The sequence below is a fragment of the Petromyzon marinus genome, chromosome 24 (assembly GCF_048934315.1).
Source record: "Petromyzon marinus isolate PM22_M1 ecotype Great Lakes invasive population chromosome 24, UKy_Petmar_22M1.pri1.0, whole genome shotgun sequence".
NCBI classification, from domain to species: Eukaryota; Metazoa; Chordata; class Hyperoartia; order Petromyzontiformes; family Petromyzontidae; genus Petromyzon; species Petromyzon marinus.
Window position 1 is genome coordinate 2,982,550 of NC_133690.1, and position 19,907 is coordinate 3,002,456.

The 19,907-nt window shown below is 46.3% G+C and overlaps 1 long non-coding RNA gene across 1 annotated transcript; it reads right to left on the reverse strand.

The window, feature by feature from the left end:
- Positions 1 to 13,329: 13,329 nt before the first annotated feature.
- On the reverse strand, positions 13,330 to 16,332 carry LOC142928864 (uncharacterized). Its single transcript, XR_012945177.1, has 3 exons — positions 16,260 to 16,332; positions 14,704 to 14,874; positions 13,330 to 14,255 (listed from the first exon to the last, which is right to left on the reverse strand). It is a non-coding gene; the product is annotated as an uncharacterized LOC142928864 (long non-coding RNA).
- Positions 16,333 to 19,907: the final 3,575 nt, after the last annotated feature.

Genomic DNA, 19,907 nt, shown 5'->3' on the forward strand with positions numbered 1-19,907 from the left:
GAAATCACACGGCCAGCCCCAATCCCTCACCCAGAACTCACACAGCCAGTCCCAATCCCTCACCCAGAACTCACACAGCCAGCCCCAAACACTCACCCCGAACTCACACAGCCAGCCCCAAACACTCACCCAGAACTCACACAGCCAGCCTCAAACACTCACTCAGAACTCACACAGCCAGCCCCAAACCCTCACGCAGAACTCACACAGCCAGCCCCAAACACCCAGAACTCACACAGCCAGCCCCAAACACTCACCCAGAACGCACACGGCCAGCCCCAAACACTCACCCAGAACTCACACAGCCAGCCCCAAACCCTCACGCAGAACTCACACAGCCAGCCCCAAACACTCACCCAGAACTCACACAGCCAGCCCCGAACACTCACCCAGAACTCACACAGCCAGCCCCAAACACTCACCCAGAACTCACACAGCCAGCCCCAAACACTCACCCAGAACTCACACAGCCAGCCCCAAACACTCACCCAGACCTCACACAGCCAGCCCTATACCCACCCAGCAATCAAACAGCCAGATAGTCTAATCTACAGCCCATACACCCAACTCGAATACCAACACCCATCCTCGTACACACCTTGCACACCCCCCAACTCCTATACCCAGCCTCATACACACCCTGCAACATCCGATCAGCCTCTTTGTCCAGTCCATATACCACCGACCACTCGCCCCAACACTCAGCGCACACAGCCTACCCAAACCTCCACATTATCTCAGAGCCAGGATCTCTAATACACAACCTTCTTCCTGCCCACATCCCACATTCCATGTATCTGGCCCCAGACTCTTCTTCCCCCTACATGCACATCACGCCCTACACCTTGTAGGTGGCAGAAGCAAAGTTAGTTTGTGGTGCAATGCAGGGCCCTTGTGGTGCGGGACACCACGCTACACAGTCCACAAGCTGCAAGACGGATTTATAGTGCAGATATGGCTCCCCACGTGGGTAATTAACGGTGTGCATATTCATTAATTATTCTTATTTTAGGGAGAGTGGTGGGAGGAAGTGCATGGATTGATAAGAAATGCTAGATTCCTTTGCCTATGCCCAAATCCATGGCATTCATTATACAGACAAAGATCACCCGTATAGCCTTAACAGACTGTTGGGGCAAGTTCTATAAGCAAGCACCTATGAAGGCCTGAACGGCACACGAGGGATGGGTGGCCACCACCACGCCCGGCCGTCTTTATCTCCCCAGTGACGATATTTGCACATCACACCAGGTAATAATTTGAGGCTGAGTCAACCTCAGCCTCATCACATCTCACAACTTCCCTCCTTCCACATGCCCTGCCTTCCACACCGCGTTTGCTTTCCCGGGCAACAGGAAACTTATCATTGCCCCTACCTTGTCTCTCACTCTATACAGGTATCCCTCGATTTACGAACGTTCAGTTTCACGATATTTCGCGGATTCTTAAGTACTAGTGTTCGTTAGTCGGGTGTTCCTAAGTCGGGTATTCTTAAGTCGGGTGTTCGTAAGTCGAGGGCTTCCTGTAATTTTCATTTTACAGGTCCAGCTGATTTTAACCAGAAACCGATAACCTATGGCACTGGTAATGACCTATAACAACTGCATATAGCCTCTAAACTAGATTAAAGAAACATCTGTGGTTCATGTGGTGGATGGAGCTGAACAGGGCCCACTGGTGGAGGGGCGAGGCGGCGATCGACACGATGGGCGCCACCCCACCGGGCAAACGCGAGCCCCGGGGGGCGACGACGAAACTTAGTGCCCCGAGTAGCTCTCGACGAGGCCAATCAATTGACACTAGTTGTGTTGTCGGTAAGGCAAGACTCGTGTCGCTACGCGGTTTTTCCCACCCCGGGGCAGTGATGGGACCCCGGGGTCCCGCCAATTGCTTCAATTGTTCTTCTTCATAGCACGTGAAGCCAACACGTGCGTCAACAACATTGCCGCAGCACCCCCTGCTGGACTAAACACGCTACTGTGCCGCGGAGACAATACGCATCAGACGGCCACAAGCGAGTGGTGTCAAGTGTGATCATGATGATTATTATGAGGCTTGTTTACCCAGGAAAGCCTCACTGCAGGCGCGACACGTCCATGTAGGCTATCTAGGCGGTCGTCTAGGGCGCCAAGTTAAGTGGGGTGCCAAATTCGAGGTAAAAGTACAAAAAAAATACAAATACCAAAAAAATTATAATTAATTTCTCAACATTTCTGACAATTGATTGATTGGACAGACGGACGGACAATCCTAATAAACAGGTCCCTGCAGGGTGGGCTGGTAGGACAAGTCTCTGCGCTGTCTATTGTTGATTTTACACCCAACAGCACGAGATTTCACTTCGTTAAAGTATTGAAAGGGGACGGACGGACGGATTAATCTATTGCAGGCTGGTACACTCAGTTTACAACTTCGTTCCTACCAGTATTATGCCTCTTTAAATAAATCAATAACATTGAACGGAAAATAGGGGCAAAATGTTTCCCAGTTTGCCAAAAAACTCAGCCTCGATCTGCCCCTGGGGTTTGGGGGCGCCGATTGCTGGCAGCAGCGGGTCCAGGTCCGCCGCTGCCTCACTGAGTGAGCCTCGTGGCTCTTTTTCAGGAGGGTCCTGCCAGTTTTCACAGTAGGTGGGTGGCTATGTATAATCCCAATTGAGTAATGTGTACTTTATATCAGAATACATTACAGTACACCAGGGGTGTCCAAACTTTTTTTCCCGAGGGCCACATACAGACATGAGGTATACTGCCTCACTTCTCATGCACTAATATTGTCAAAATCAATCAAATGCAGCTAAATTACGTTTGATTATTGAACATGTTTGAAGAAAAAAAGCCTCCATCATAGCTCTTCATAAGTAGATTTTCACTTTATTTTTTACAAAAAGGTTGGCAGGTCATTCTCTCAGTGACAGCCTCAGATTGGTTCTTAGGGTGCTGATCCCCCTTCATTGTCCTGTATGAAGGGAGAGACAAGAAGAGAAATAGGGGATGTGGATATTTCAAACCTATTACACAAATACATTATTGGGCTTGTTAACACATCAACTAACGTTTGTTAAAAAAATTGTCATCAACTTTAATTAACTGAATTTATTAAGTAATTGGGCTTATTAACAAATGAAAACGGTGTGTATATTTTTAACTCACCTGTAATGGGAAGAATGTTGCACTCAGTGGGAGCAGTGATGCTGCGCTTTGGTGTGAAGGATAGCTGGCAGGTCAGGAGTAAGTTTGGTGGTTGAGATGCGAAGGACGTCACGGAGATGGCTGTCGGTCGTTCTGGTTCTCAGCCTGCTTTTGTTCAGCGTTAACAGAGAGAATGTCTGCTCACATATGTATGTTGAGCCGAACAGACTCATCATTCGTTTTGCATGGCGTCTCATCAGAGGAAACTTGGCCTTTTCCAAACTCCGGTAGAAGTCAGGTAGGGAGAGAAGCTGATGCTGATTCTTAAAAGAATCATCACACTGAATTTCGATCAGTTCTAATTGCAGACTCTCCTCCACTTCTTTTGCATCCATTGAAAACGGAGCCGCAAACAGTGTGATTTCCTTCTCAATAACAGAAAAATCTTGGAAGCGCGGACTTAATTCTGTCATGAGAGATGTGATCACAGACACATATTCTCCCATTTTTGCAGAGAGCTTGGCATTTGGAGATGCGCATTGATTTCGGTCAGCGTGGGGAAGTGCGCTACATTGAAGTTGCGCAGTTGTGACTCGAAGAGACGGAGCTTCGCACGGAATGCTTTCATGTGCACATACAGCTGTGGTACCAGCTGCTCTTTGCCTTATAGTCTCTTGTTCGGGGTGTTGAGATGATCAGTGAGATCAACTAAAAAAGCCAGGCCTGCCAACCATAAAGGGTCACTGATCTCATGGAGAGGTCTGCCCTTTTCTTTCAAAAACTTGTCGACATTTGATCTCAGGGAATAAAACCGCTGCAGCACGGAGCCGCGACTGAGCCAGCGCACTTGAGAATGGTAGAGTAGGTCCCCGTATTCAGCATCGACATCAGAGAGGAACGCTTGCAATTCTCTGTGGTAAAGCCCTCGGGCCATTATTTTTTTGACATTTTTCACAACTGTGTTCATCACATCGCCAAGCTGGATTATCTTGGCACAAAGGGAGAGATTCGTTCATGAGGCCATTCACATATACAAGCACAGAGACAATTTCAACCGAGAAGATGGATTCAGGCTTAGTAACCACTGGAAAGATGTGTTAAATCATTTCTGTTCTGAATTAATTGTAATTTTACGATGACCTTCAGACCGCAGCTCTTTCGCCAGCATTGCCTCTTAATACCTCTCACACCACGGTTAATGGTATGGTTTACAACATGGAGTATACTAGGGCTTCGCAGCTGTCTCTCTCCCCCCTCCTCTGTTCCGACCATGGACGAACTCGTCCGTCTGAACGGGGCCCGTAGCTATCCGTGGTACGGAAATTTGAGGGTAAGAATCCACCCATTTTTTTTTTCGCCATATAGCATTGTGATATATAACGACTTATGGTTGGTAGCTTAGCTGATTGGAGAATATAGAGTTTATTGATAACATGAAGGTAATTTATATTTTAGTTTTTATTGGTTCACTATATAGTACTGTGAATAGCTCAGATGTGTAGTCATTTCTGTGACCAGTCACTAGCAAATCACCCAGTTATTTCAATGCTAAATTCGCCTAGTTATTTCAATGCTAAATTCTCCTGTTTGATTTGTACTAAGTGCCTCGGTGAATGTGTATGCTCTGACTTCAACGTAACTATTTCTGTAGCAGTTACAAGCGAACCACTCAGCCATTTCAATGCTAAATTCTATGCTGATCCCATTGTCAAGGGGTGCCTCTGCGGATGTGTATGCCTTAACTTAGCTATTTCAATGCTAAATTCTATGCTAATTCCTTTTAACAATGGGTGCCTCTGCGGATGTGTATGCTTTAACTTTTAACATAGCTATTTCTGTGACCAGTCACAAGCTAATCATTCAGCCATTTCAATGCTAAATTTTATGCTAATTCCTTCGTCAAGGCTCTTTGTTCCTCTCACACAGCTTAAAAGCCGTGATCTGAACGTGGCTCTCTCACTCCAGTGCTGTCCTACCAGACAGTCTCGCCCCCTTCACCTGATGAAGGCCGCTTGTGTTGTGGCCGAAACGTCGTGAGAATATTATTGTGTTATTTTATTTTATCAATTTATTAATTTATTATCATTCTACCTGACTTTAACGAAAGAACCAAAGAAGATGAATCATTGCAGTCACGAAAGCTTTAAATCGAAATTTAACCGCCTCTACGGGGAGGGATTCCACACATCCTTAAGATCATTCAACAGACTTCGGGATAAGAAGGCTCAACTAATCGAGTCTCTCACCTTTCTGAAGAGATGCCGCGACTCTAAGGTAATACCAACCGCATTTACACTAACCTCTGCTGTTGCAACTTCTCTCAATGCAAAACGAATTCTAGCTAGAACTAGCTTCGCTCTTATCTCAGAAAAAATCAGACTTACACGCACCGAACTCGATCAGTTAGACAAGACACTCTACAAATCACACTTAAAATTGACAGCAACAATGTCTACATCGGATTGGGAACATGTAGACAATATGACTACCTCTTCGGCTGCCACTATGTCGAACAAATGTAGGGACAATTTGATTTCCAAATTCAATCACCTCTCCAGCAAAAAATCGGATCCACACACCGAAAAGATAGACGTCAACAAAGTCGTAATTAATCGCAGTAACAGTTCCATTTCTGATGGTCTGAAATCCGTTTTAGCTAAAGGTCTAAACTTTGCTGTCACACCGAGACACTTACCGGTTAATGATATCATTGCCCATGTCGACGTTGCACTCAAGGGCTTGAGTCACATCTCTGCAGACGTAGCAAGATCTGAAATAGCTGCAACCCTCAAAAACGCTAAGTTGCCACCTAGCAACATCAGCAAAGACGAACGTTTTGAATTATCTCAATTAAAAAAGAGGGATGATATTGTCGTTCTCTCAGCCGACAAAGGCAATGCCACTGTCATCATGGACAAAACAGAATATAACAAAAAATTCAAGAACTACTCAACGATGGCAGCTATACAAAAATAAAAAGAGATCCCACCAACAGCCTGGTCACAAAAACGAACAAAATTATCTCTGATTCAACAGCATTAATTGATGAGAACAAACAGTTCTTGTTGAAACCCTCTGCTGCCAGACCACCAAGATTATATGGCCTTCCAAAGATACACAAAGAAGATACACCCCTTCGTCCCATCGTCTCTACTATCAGCTCCCCCACCTACAAACTGGCACGTTTTCTGGCTGATATACTGCGACCTTTCACTGGAAAAACCACCTCTGCGGTACTAAATTCTACTCACCTGGTATCGACAATCAAAGACATTTCCCTGTCCCCAAACGACCTGCTTGTCAGTTTTGATGTGGTGTCCTTGTTCACCAAAGTCCCGGTACCTGACACCATCGCTATCATTGAAGACCTGGTTCATCAAGGACTGCATACTGATGTACCCCCCCTGGTGAGACATTGCTTAACCAACACATACTTCACCTGGAATGGAACTTTCTACAAACAAACTGAGGGCACCCCAATGGGCTCCCCCCTATCTCCGGTTGTAGCCAACGTATTCATGGAAAAATTTGAAACTGACGCCATCCAGACTGCCACTCTACGCCCGACCTTATGGAAGAGGTACGTTGATGACACCTTTGTCATCTGGCCACATGGCCAGCCTGCTCTAGACCAATTCCGCGACCACATCAATTCCATACACCCAGCCATCAGATTTACCATGGAGGTCGAAAAAGATGGCAAACTACCCTTTCTGGATGTCTTAATTAAAAGGAGACATGATGGTTCAATGAGCCACTTTGTCTACAGGAAAGCTACCCATACAGATGCTTACTTGAAACCGGATTCCCACCACCATCCATCCCAGAAGAACTGCCTCATCAAGACTCTATACCATAGTGCCCAATGCATTTCCGACCAGGAACACATTACCAGTGAACTCAAGCACGTACACCAGGCTCTCAGGGCTAATGGCTACTCCGACTACACAATCCGCAAAGCCATCACTCCAGTCATGAAGAAGGATCCTCTTGTGGAGCCACTCAAAACCATCACCTTACCCTACATTGCAGGGGTCACTAAAAAGATCTCCAAAATCCTGAATAAACACAAGATCCAGGTCCGATTCAACACAGTACACAAAATCCGTGATTTAGTTCCATCTGTAAAAGATGCTCTTCCAGACATACAGTACCCGGGCGTTTACAAACTAAAGTGCCTCTGTGGTAGTAGCTACATTGGAGAAACCAAAAGACATATCTCGGACCGCATCCGCGAACATAAAGCAGACTTGAAACACGGTAAGACGAACTCCTCTGCCGTGGCAGATCACTGTTACAATTCAGTGGGCTCACATGACATTGACTTCTCCAAGACGGAGGTTCTTTGCAAACCAACTGGCTACCATGAGAGATTCGTTCATGAGGCCATTCACATATACAAGCACAGAGACAATTTCAACCGAGAAGATGGATTCAGGCTTAGTAACCACTGGAAAGATGTGTTAAATCATTTCTGTTCTGAATTAATTGTAATTTTACGATGACCTTCAGACCGCAGCTCTTTCGCCAGCATTGCCTCTTAATACCTCTCACATCACGGTTAATGGTATGGTTTACAACATGGAGTATAATAGGGCTTCGCAGCTGTCTCTCTCCCCCCTCCTCTGTTCCGACCATGGACGAACTCGTCCGTCTGAACGGGGCCCGTAGCTATCCGTGGTACGGAAATTTGAGGGTAAGAATCCACCCATTTTTTTTTTCGCCATATAGCATTGTGATATATAACGACTTATGGTTGGTAGCTTAGCTGATTGGAGAATATAGAGTTTATTGATAACATGAAGGTAATTTATATTTTAGTTTTTATTGGTTCACTATATAGTACTGTGAATAGCTCAGATGTGTAGTCATTTCTGTGACCAGTCACTAGCAAATCACCCAGTTATTTCAATGCTAAATTCGCCTAGTTATTTCAATGCTAAATTCTCCTGTTTGATTTGTACTAAGTGCCTCGGTGAATGTGTATGCTCTGACTTCAACGTAACTATTTCTGTAGCAGTTACAAGCGAATCACTCAGCCATTTCAATGCTAAATTCTATGCTGATCCCATTGTCAAGGGGTGCCTCTGCGGATGTGTATGCCTTAACTTAGCTATTTCAATGCTAAATTCTATGCTAATTCCTTTTAACAATGGGTGCCTCTGCGGATGTGTATGCTTTAACTTTTAACATAGCTATTTCTGTGACCAGTCACAAGCTAATCATTCAGCCATTTCAATGCTAAATTTTATGCTAATTCCTTCGTCAAGGCTCTTTGTTCCTCTCACACAGCTTAAAAGCCGTGATCTGAACGTGGCTCTCTCACTCCAGCGCTGTCCTACCAGACAGTCTCGCCCCCTTCACCTGATGAAGGCCGCTTGTGTTGTGGCCGAAACGTCGTGAGAATATTATTGTCTTATTTTATTTTATCAATTTATTATTTTATTCTCATTCTACGTGACTTTACCGAAAAAACCAAAGAAGATGAATCATTGCAGTCACGAAAGCTTTAAATCGAGATGTCCATACTTTGTTAATTTATTCAACCTTACTATTTTACAAAGTATATTTTGTAAATAATGTCCATGTATTTTTGTACGTGTGTGCGCGTGAATATATTTGAATTTGTTCACTTGGAAAGCCCAGGAAACTCTGTAGGGAGATGCAGTCTTGAGAGTGACTGATGAGGGTGTTCTGAAGAGGTATCTCTTCCACTCATTTCTTACAAGGTGAACGCAGGGGTAAGGAGCTGTATGCTTGTAATTTAAGACTCTACAACCTTCACAGAGCCCTCTACCTATGCCTGGAGTCTCTGTACCTGAGTCTTGAGTCTCTGTACCTGAGTCTGGTGTCTCTGTACCTGAGTCTGGAACCCTGTACCTGAGCCTTGAGCCCTGTACCTGAGCCTTGAGTCCTGTACTGAATCTTGAGTCTCTGTACCTGAATCTTGAGTCTCTGTACCTGAATCTGGAGTCTCTGTACCTGAATCTTGAGTCTCTGTACCTGAATCTGGAGTCTCTGTACCTGAATCTTGAGTCTCTGTACCTGAGTCTGGAGTCTCTGTACCTGAGTCTGGAGTCTCTGTACCTGAGTCTGGAGTCTCTGTACCTGAATCTGGAGTCTCTGTACCTGAGTCTGGAGTCTCTGTACCTGAATCTGGAGTCTCTGTACCTGAGCCTGGAGTCTCTGTACCTGAGCCTGGAGTCTCTGTACCTGAGTCTTGAGTCTCTGTACCTGAGTCTTGAGTCTCTGTACCTGAGCCTGGAGTCTTTGTACCTGAATCTGGAGTCTCTGTACCTGAATCTGGAGTCTCTGTACCTGAGTCTGGAGTCTCTGTACCTGAATCTGGAGTCTCTGTACCTGAATCTGGAGTCTCTGTACCTGAGTCTGGAGTCTCTGTACCTGAGTCTGGAGTCTCTGTTCCTGAGCCTTGAGTCTCTGTACCTGAGTCTGGAGTCTCTGTACCTGAATCTTGAGTCTCTGTACCTGAGTCTGGAGTCTCTGTACCTGAGTCTGGAGTCTTTGTACCTGAGCCTTGAGTCTCTGTACCTGAGTCTGGAGTCTCTGTACCTGAATCTTGAGTCTCTGTACCTGAGTCTGGAGTCTCTGTACCTGAGTCTGAAGTCTCTGTACCTGAGCCTGGAGCCCTGTTCCTGAGTCTTGAGTCTCTGTACCTGAGTCTTGAGTCTCTGTACCTGAGCCTGGAGTCTCTGTACCTGAGCCTGGAGTCTCTGTACCTGAGTCTTGAGTCTCTGTACCTGAGCCTGGAGTCTCTGTACCTGAAACTGGAGTCTCTGTACCTGAGATTGGAGCCCAGACGGTACCAGATCACGGATTTTATGTAATGTGTTGAAACGGACCTGGATCTTGTGTTTATTCAAGATTTTGGAGATCTTTTTTGCGATCCCCGCAATGTAGGGTCAAGTGATGGTTTTGAAAGGCTCCTCAAGAACGTCCTTCTTCATGGTTTGAGTGATAGCTTTGCGGATTGTATAGTCGGAGTAACCATTAGCCTTAAGAGCTTGGTGTACGTGCTTGAGTTCACTGCCTATGTGTTCCTGGTCGGATATGCATTGGGCTCTATGATACAGAGTCTTGATGAGAGAATTCTTCTGTGATGGATGGTGGTGGGAATCCGGTTTCAGATAAGCATCCGTACGGGTAGCTTTCCTGTAGACAGAGTGGCTCATTGAACCATCAGGTCTCTTTTTTATTAGGACATCGAAAAAAGGTAGCTTGCCATCTTTTTCGACTTCCATGGTAAATCTGATGGCTGGGTGTATGGAATTGATGTGGTCGAAGAATTGGTCTGGAGCAGGCCGGCCATGTGGCCAGATGACAAAAGTGCCATCCACGTACCTCTTCCATAAGGTTGGGCGCAGAGTGGCAGTCTGGATGGCGTCAGTCTCAAATTTCTCCATGAAAATGTTGGCTATAACCGGAGATAGGGGGGAGCCCATTGGGGTGTCCTCAGTTTGTTTGTAGAAAGTTCCATTCCAAGTGAAGTATGTATTGCTTAAGCAGTGTCTCACCAGGGGGGGTACCTCAGTGTTTAGTCCTTGATGAACCACGTCTTCAATGATTGCGATTGAATAAACACAAGATCCAGGTCCGTTTCAACACATTACATAAAATCCGTGATCTGGTTCCGTCTGTAAAAGATGTGATTCCGGACATACAGTACCCTGGTGTCTACAAACTAAGTTGCCTCTGTGGTAGTAGTTACATTGGAGAAACCAATCGACATGTCTCGGACCGCATTCGTGAACACAAAGCAGACCTTAAACACGGTAGGACCAACACCTCGGCCGTGGCAGATCACTGTTATAATTCAGTAGGCTCATATGACATTGACTTCTCCAAGACAGAGGTTCTTTGCAAGCCATCGGGCTACCATGAGAGATTCGTTCATGAGGCTATAAACATATGCAAAAACAGAGACAATTTCAACCGAGAAGATGGATTCTGGCTTAGCAATCATTGGAAGGATTTTCTAAACCATTTCGGGTCTTATTTGATTGTTCACGCTTACGGTGGCTTTCAGACAGCATACATTAATTTTTCGTCTCCCCCCTCCTCTTTTCCGAACATAGATGGACTCGTCCTTCTAAACAAAATGTCAAATCGCTCTCCATGGTGCTAACGTTTAAAAATAAATACAAACCGCCACTTCTTTCAAATGTTTCTTGCCGTTGGTTTTCACACCTGATGATGACTGTTTGTGTTACAGTCGAAACGTCGTGATAATTTTATTGATTTATAGATATTTGATTATTTTATTTTTTCCTTCAACGTGACTTTACCGAAAGAACCAAGAATGTTTTAGTTGTTTGAGGGGGGGGGGGGGCAGAGCTTTGTGACGTCATATGTGAGGGGGGGGTCTGACTTTTTGTAACACCGTGTGAATTGGGGGGGTGGTCAAAAATCACCCAAAATCGTGTGACGTCATTCATGGACGGCCCCTAAGATCACTGCTACATTGTTTTTATAGCTTTATATTGGTGATTTCAAATATGTTTTGGTTTCGCCATATTTATTTGTTGTAGTACAGAGTTAGACTGATCACTTTAATTTAAATTGCCAGAGATAGCCGGGCTAGCAGCAGATAGAGCCCGGGGTCCCTATGAAGGACCCAGTGTAAGGGGCACTTACCTCTGGTGCAGTAATTTCTCCCTTGTGTTAATAAACCGGCGGAAGCCCTTACCTGGAAACCTGCCTCCGAGTCGTCATTCACCACACAACATATTCATAATGGGCCCTAAGCGTGGTGATAGTGTTTATTTATTTAAGTTTTGTTTAATTATTCTTACGTTTATTTTTGTTTCTTTTATTTCTGTTTAGTTAGGTTTCGCACGTACGTGTTATAGTTTTACCGTCGTTATTTGCATGTGCGTTTCTCGCCGGCCAAAATAAATGTGCAAGCTAAATATAAAGGCTCTCTTGTTTTTACATTCGTCCATGTTCTGGTCCCTCACCAGACGAAAGTGCAAGGTGTTCCTGTACCTGGTGGGCTGCGCAAACACCACCACTAGGGGGAGACAAAGGCGGCCGGGCATGGTGCTGACCATCCACTCCCTTCGTGTGCTGTGCCGGCCTTCATCGGCGGTGCTTGCGAGCAGCACTTGCCACAACAGCCTGTTTTGGGGATACGTGGGATCGTCGTTGTGTGCGTGTCTGTGTTTGTGTGCGTGTCTGTGTGTGTGTCTGTGTGCAATTGGGAGGTGGTCCCCCTTCCGACAAGCAAGTCAACGTCAGGACTTAATGTTTCATTTACTTTTCAGTATTATTATTGAGTTTCACAATGCTTATCTTTTGGTGAACTTTAACATATTTTGTAAAACTGTCCTATATGTACTTTAAATATTGTAGGTACATGATTACAACTTACGAACAGTTCCGGATGCGAACGGGTCTGAGGAACGGAACCAGTACATAAGTCGATAACCGTCCCGTGCAGTAATTTAGCACTTAATTAGCTAGTAGTCACATCAAAAATTCAATGTCAAATTCAAACTAAGACTGAGGGAAGAAATGTCAAAAATAGCAACGTAAAAATGTTATGAGTTAACATAGCAGAATCACAAAAATAAACAATGCCAATAATTTACTATCAGATGCCTATACAGAGTGCTTCGCTACGTGAACAAAAATGGCACCCTACCATCTAAACACATAAAGCAAGACAGCGGGCAAGCAGGGTCACAGGTAGCGATTGTGGGGCCCGACGTCCACCCTGACGTCCACCCTGCCACCCTCGCTGGGCAGGTGGGGCACGACATCCACCCTGACGTCCACCCTGACGTCCACCCTGACGTCCACCCTGCCACCCTCGCCGGGCAGGTGGGGCGCGAAGTCCGCCCGTGCGCTCCTTCCTCCACCGCGTCGGTCAACTCCCGCCAGGCCCCCGCTGAGCGAGTGACGGGGGCCCCTGATGCTCACGCTGCTGGCCTCAGAGCCACACGGGGTTAAAATACACGCCCGTGCACACCACAGCTGCCACTATTAGAGGGGCCGCGGAGCGCGCTATTACCTGCGAGCGCGCTCACACCTGAGCGATTACCTCACTCGCGCAAGACATGGTGACGATCCCGCGGTCACCACCCCGCGTTCACTCTCGCCGCATGTTCCCCCACCGCCACCGAGGACTCGGCTTGCACACGCAGTCGCTCCACACAGAAATTGCAGACACCACACCATCGACGGTCTGTGCTAACGTTTTATTCTCGGCGCAAACCACAATCCCTTAAAGCTGCCCAGTCGGCACTACCGGGGGGAGTATCTTGCGAGAAAAGCCTAGGCCTACTGCCATCTGCGCTCCTGCTCACCCAAGCGTCCTATCATGTACCTCGTAGCCGTACTCGCGGCGTCACACGGACGCTGTGAGAGGCGGAGGGAAGAGGACGAGAAAGCCTTGCCTAACACGGCCTCGTAGTGGCGAATGAGTGGCGAATACACACTGCCTTTCTCGCTTTTTCCACCCCGGCTTCCCAGATGTCGTGTATGACTCATCGCGGCTGGCCCGGTAATCTTTTTGCGCCCATACACTATTAAGCCAACTCAGGGGCACCGTGATGTGACTTGTCCTGCGAGGGTCGGCCAATCCCCTGGCACCGGGAAACCGTGGGACTTTCCTCATAGGAACCCTTCGGATTAAAACCCGTTGTGCCAAGCAATCCCACGCCAGGACACTACGTGTGTGCGCTGTGTGTGTATTCAGTGTGTGGCCGCGGAGTTTGCAGAGTGGTTTCGAGGCCGTGGCACCACACAATCCCTGCAAACTCCAGCATATGTGTGTGTGTGAAAGTGAGTGTGCGCGCATGTGTGTATCTGTCTTTATTTGTGAACCCGAACAGTTTGACTTTTGAACAGGCCTCAGGAATAAGGAACCCGTTCGTAAGTCGGGGGACTGCCCGCACTTTCATTTGCGTGGCCTTTCTTTCTTTGGTCCATTGCGGGATGCTTTGTGTGCGCCGGCTTTTTTGGTTTGATTTTCCCGGGCAGGCTTCGTTGGATGCCCAGGCATCTTCACATCGGGCTCCTGTCGGTTCTGCTCTTCCGCAGCGTCCAATCCCTTTTCCATGTCGGGGGCAGACGTTGATTTTTTATTTCGTGTGAAGCACATTACTGAACATAAAAGGGGACAAGGGAGTAAACGGGTTAATGTGAGCCACTAAATGCACATGCATGTAAGTATCTGTAGTTATCTATTTGTGCATGTGTGGGTTTTTCTCCGGGTCAATCTCTGCCTGCATCTTTCCGCGTGTATCTTTGTATGGGTCTGACACTGTCTGTGTCTATAGCTGTCTGTATCCTTCGTGTCTCTCAAAGTGTTTGTAAACGTGTCTCTGTGTCTCTCTAGATCTTAAGAGATTGAAAACTAATTTCTTCAAGAAACTGCTCGTTGTTGTGTTTAGTTTGTTGTCCTTAACCCCGCCCCTCCGATTAGCACTGTTGGCTACGGAAATGTGTGAAAGAAATTCAACATACACACATCTCCCACGATGATCTGCAGAGGACTCTACTTGTTGTTAAAAACGGCTCTGCTATCTGGAGGAACAAGCTAAAGGCTCACCGATGCAGAAGATGATTAAGCATAGCATGGCTGGCACGATCACGATGAGTGCAATCACGCTGGTCTTCGTGGGCTCAAACTCAGGGTCGTAGTCTGGCTCTGGGATGACGTCGGGATCGACGTCGTCCAGAACCTCCAAAGGTGCTCGCCGTTGCTTTTCCAAAATATTTCCTGTAACACAAAGACAAAGATAAAGGTCCCCCGTGTAGCCTTAACAGACTGTCGGGGCAAGTGCTGTTAGCGAGCACCTATGAAGGTCGGTAACGGTACACGAGGGGGTGGGTGGCCAGCACCACGCCCGACCGCCTTCGTCTCCCTAGTGGCAATGTTTACACACCGCACCAGGTACTCATTTGAGGCTGAGTCGATCTAGAGGAGGCCCGGGACCGGTTCAGATAATCGTCACAGGTTTTGGCCGTGAGCAGGAATCGAACTCGGGTCGCCGGGTTCATAGCGCTGCACTACCGCTCCCCACTTCCTGTAACACATACATGCATACACGCGCAGGTGAGTTAGTGTCGTTTAGAGACTTTTAAAAAAATCCTCGAACATTTTTACATCATTGCTTTTTGTAAAAACCTAGCAGAGTGAATTTAGACGTATCCCTGGCAGCAATGTGCAATGGCTGTATCTACGTTGAACTTCTTTCACACCGTAACGTAGCCACCGTGCTAATCGGAGGCACGGCGGGCGGGGGGGGGAAGGACAACAAACTAAACACAAACATCAGCAATGTTTAAGAAGGCAGAAGCGTCGGGTGATACGAGCCGGCAGCAGCACTCTGGACAGCGCTGCTTGAAGGGCTCCATGCAGAAGTTGTAAGCAAATCTTTTTTGGCCATTCTCACACTCGTGAGGTTGCTCTGCTGTGAAATTTTTGAAGGGTTTCTCTGCCTCCTGACAATAATGCCCAGAGTGCACCAGGAAAACAATTCAGAAGACAACAAAGTGCCTGTAAAGTGTATTGTCTTTTTTACTCAGCTTGATATGGAGACTTAGTAATGACATGGTGACACTTTTTTTTTTAAATGTTACTGCGCTGACGTCACCACAGTGCGAGCGAAATTCATTGTTCCTACAATTTTGATTTAAAGCTTTCGTGACTGCAGGGATTCATATTCTTGGTTCTTTCGGTAAAGTCACGTAGAAGGGAAACAATTAAATAATAATAAAAATGCTTTATTATTATTTTCTTGTTCCCTTCTACGTGACGTTACCGAAAGAACCAAGAATATTTTTTATTTATATATTTTATTATTTTATTGTTTCCCTTCAACGTGACTTTACCGAAAAAACCAAGAATATGAACCAAGAATATGTTCCTACAATGTTTCTGCTTGCTGCTCTACTCCTGCCTAGTTATGCAAATTGAGCATCTCAAGGCATTGCACATGCATGGAACGATGCATCAATTTTAATGAGTAAAATTAATACTTCAATTCATCGTACTTGGATTGCAAGGAAAACGCGACAGATTTTACGAGAGTCATATTTTAGGAGTGATATAAATTGCATGCAGTGAGGCATTCCTGACGTTATAACTCCAGGATGACGTACGTTCACAATAAGACAGGCAGACTTCCTTATTCTCTTTCTGGCAGGATTCGCAGCGCAGGGCAGATACATACGTGGGTTCTGCGGACAAAAAAAAACACATGGACGGAGTTAAAAGGCTGTTGATGTCTGCAGATTGCAGGGAATATTGGGATCACGAAAGTTCACGTGATGAAACCAGATGTCACGTGCATTTTCAGTAGGGGCAAATGTAAAAGCTACGAAGTTCCATTTATCACCTTTTTGATTGACTTTATTCGCTTTAATTCTCAAATAGAGATAAAAAATATGAAACCAATTTGTACGCATGTTGAACTGCTTTCGCACCGTACATAGCCAACCGTGCTAATCGGGAGGTGCAGGAAGAAGGACAACGAACTAGACACGTACATTTCCTGCAGGAATGTCGGTCACGTGGTTTGACCATTTACTCGTCACACCGTTCAATGCGAGTTGGTGACCGTGGGGGGGATTAGGTTTCGGTCGTGGCATCAGGATCGGTTTGGATGTCACCCACCAGTGACGTTACGCATGACCAGCGATCAAACTCAGGCAGTGGGGTTCGTGGCACTGCCCGAACCGCCGCGACACCCACACGATAAGAATGATAAACGTTTACTTGCCCAGTCGAGTGTGTCAAGCAATTGCATTTAGAACACGGTGAGCGAGTTTAAGGTCGAAATAAGCGACATGTGATGACTCCCAGCAGTCTGTTACGTTCAGGATAAGACTAAAAAAAAAACTGTTGTTGAGCAGGGGCCTACATTTAGATGTTTGGCCAATTCCATGCAAGACCGTTTGGTAGGAAACAAGCGCACTTGGAGACTGTGCCTGCACGTGAGTTGAGAACACTCAAGAGCTCAACACGAGTTGACTCCTCGATACGTTGCTGTGCTGCCATCACGCCACGACTTCGTTAAAATTGGGCTTTACTTTCAGGTAATCCTTCATTATATTATTCAGTTAGAATATTACAGTAGATCATCGATTATCCGGTGGCTTCGGCGGGAAGGGGGCGCCGGGTTTTCAAAAACGCCGGATAATCAAATGACTATTTAAAATTGCTTATTTTTGCACGCTGTGTTTTTCGGTGTTGTGCATGTGCTTTTGCGTTTTAAATTTGTTTACTACATAACATTTGCATAAATATCCTACTCTAAAATAAAAATCCTAATAAAAAAAGTGACTATTTACTGTACCGTACTTACCACTCTAATATTGAAGACTCGAGTGTACACATGAAGCATTTTCATTGTTTAAGTTGTATGTATGTAGTGTATAATGTACCGTATATTTCACAATGAAATCAAGCATAGCTACCTTTTTTGTCACGCCAAACGGTGCCTCTGGAGGGGTTTTGCCAAATTGGCCCGGGACTGCCGGATAATGTGGGAAGCTGCCGGATAATCGAGGATCAACTGTATTTGGTCAATTTTCAGCAGGTTTAGCCTGTACATGTGAAGTTGGTGCAGGTTTTCCGGATAAAAGCCGGGGGGAAAGTGTTGCATTAAAAGGCAAACATTTGTCATGACGATGTTAGAATGTTGGGCAAGCGCCATTATCAAGCGCATGGTGACGTCGTCGTTGACGTGCTTGAACGAGCGTGATGCTGAAGCCGACAGTCGGTAGCGCTCGCTCACATTCCAGAATAACGCTCGGACCTTTTTGGCCTCATAAATTGTCCACGCACACGGGCACATGCACACATGCGCACACGCACATACACAAATACAAAGTTCGAGCACCTATGAAGGCCGGCACGGCACACAAGGGGGAGTCGACCTAGGGGAGGCCCAGGACTGGTTTAGATCATCATCACTGGTGTTGGCCGTGAGTGAGAATCGAACTCGGGTCGCCAGGTTCGCAGCGCAGTGCGCTAACCGCTAAGCTACCGCACCCCTGACACACACACGCACACGCACACATGCACACACACGTATGCATACTGTCGCATGTGATAAGCTGATGAAGACGCAGTTACGGCACCTATACCGTCTTACAGAATCGCCTACATATATGTAGCGTAGTAGTTAGTGACGTCATGTCACGCTCGCCCTCCGGCACGATGGCGTCACATACGGTGACGTCATGGACAGGGGGCGGGACGGTGACATGTCCCCCTGGGAAATTTAGGTTGGGACCCGTGACGTGTTCGTGGTCGTTGCGGGGAGCCAGGAACGTGTGAAGTTGGAAGTTGGGACCCAGGGTAGGGGGAAATTGGCACCAGGCTAGCGTAGCCTGCGGATGCTAGGGAATCCCCAGTACCCTTCCCCTGGGGGAGCGATGAGTGAGCGTGCAGTACACGGAGTCATGTATGAAGAAAAGTCCTTAATAAAACAACTGGCGCAAGCCCCTACATGAAGATCTGCCTCCGAGTCGTCATTTACGCCTCAACATATGTACAGGTGTACACAATCTTACCACAGACAGGGCATGACGGTTCCTTTGAAACTGAAAAACAAAAAGGAAAGGACAAAACGTAACGGTTAGTTAAATTATATTCGCATTGGTTGCTTAACAACACAGTCACAAATCCCATACATCACCACCACACACAGCAGGAAGTGTAACCAGGTAAGGGTGAAAGTGTCCTGCTCATGCCACTGCTGGCTTAAGGGCCTCCACTCGAGGTACAAAGATCCCGTCTACAGAGTATTTGGTCTACTCTTCCAAGGTGGCCAGAGACAGGAATATCCACACTTTGCCACACCGTATTGGACGTGCTGATCGACTGATTATGGTGTGTCCCCATGCCTACCGCTCGGTGGACAGAGGAAGAAAGATTTGACAAACTTGCATTAGGGTCACAAGGAAGTGAGCATGGATACATTAAGTTTAATATGTGGGCTTTCGCGACCAATATACATAAGAGGTTTTCTGGGTTAGATCGTGTGAATATAAATGTGTCGTTACTCCCACCACCAGCACCACCCAACACAGCTAATTAGTAAGGTTTGCCACGTAAACAAACGTGTCAGTTACTAGTTCAGCAATAACCGGTGTGTTGAAGAGTAAACCCACAACATCTACAATTCGAGTATGACGTTTCGCCGGTAATTACAGCTAGTCTCATCAGGCGACAGCTAATTATACCGCTGTATTAATAATAATGATCCTATACCAAACGAAAACCTCTTATGGATGGACGCATTAAGAGTTAAAGTTACAAAATCTGTACCGCGCACAAGAGCAAGTGGGAGGGGACAGGTGTTAGCTTGATGCAGGTTCGTGAAGCATCAACAATGCCGTACTATGGTTAGTCTCGTCCCCACCACGGTAACGTGTTAGACACCGGTATTCTCAACACTGCTCATGTGAGCAGGAGGGAGGAGGAAGACAACGATTGATGTTTGCGTCGCGCTGGGTGTGAGGGTGCAATGGGCAGGACTTACTCTTCAAAGCTTCCTGAAAATCCTTCCATAACTTGATGAGTTCTCTCCAGTAGACTGCCATGAGAGAGAGAGAGAAAAAAACGAGTGAACAATTTGTAAATACAGTAAAACCTTGGATTGCGAGTCACTTGGTCTGCGAGTGTTTTGCAATACGAGCAAAAACTTTAAATAAAGATTAATTCGATAAACGAGCGATGTCTTGCAATACGAGTAGTGTACGTATACGCTTTGTCTGCCGAGCGTCATGTGATCACTACTG